We start from the raw sequence: 497 nt of genomic DNA, 5'->3' as shown, positions 1-497 counted from the left end.
CTGTAAGAGACAGAGCTAGGACATGGTTGGACTCTCAACCTAAAGAAATCCTGGACTCTTGGGAAAAGCTAGTCAATGCTTTCTTGGCAAAGTTCTTTCCACCTCAAAAATTGAGTAAGCTTAGAGTGGAAGTCCAAACCTTCAGACAGAAGGATGGAGAATCCCTCTATGAAGCTTGGGAAAGATACAAACAATTAATCAGAAAGTGTCCTTCTGATATGCTTTCTGAATGGAGCATCATAGGTATTTTCTATGATGGTCTCTCTGAACTGTCCAAGATGTCTTTGGATAGCTTTGCTGGAGGATCTCTTCATCTGAAGAAGACGCCTACAGAGGCTCAAGAGCTAATTGAAATGGTTGCAAATAACCAATTCATGTACACTTCTGAAAGAAATCCTGTGAACAATGGGACTAGTCAGAAGAAAGGAGTTCTTGAGATTGACACTCTGAACGCCATTTTGGCTCAGAACAAAATATTGACTCAATAAGTCAATTTG

General features: G+C 40.2%; 1 non-coding gene across 1 annotated transcript; it reads right to left on the bottom strand.

The window, feature by feature from the left end:
• Nucleotides 1–116: 116 nt before the first annotated feature.
• On the bottom strand, nt 117–224 carry LOC127746017 (small nucleolar RNA R71). The gene has a single exon (XR_008007638.1). It is a non-coding gene; the product is annotated as a small nucleolar RNA R71 (small nucleolar RNA).
• Nucleotides 225–497: the final 273 nt, after the last annotated feature.

This window comes from Arachis duranensis, chromosome 3 (genome assembly GCF_000817695.3).
Source record: "Arachis duranensis cultivar V14167 chromosome 3, aradu.V14167.gnm2.J7QH, whole genome shotgun sequence".
Classification (NCBI taxonomy): domain Eukaryota; kingdom Viridiplantae; phylum Streptophyta; class Magnoliopsida; order Fabales; family Fabaceae; genus Arachis; species Arachis duranensis.
Note: the sequence above shows the minus strand (reverse complement) of the source record. Positions and strands in the feature narration are given on the sequence as shown.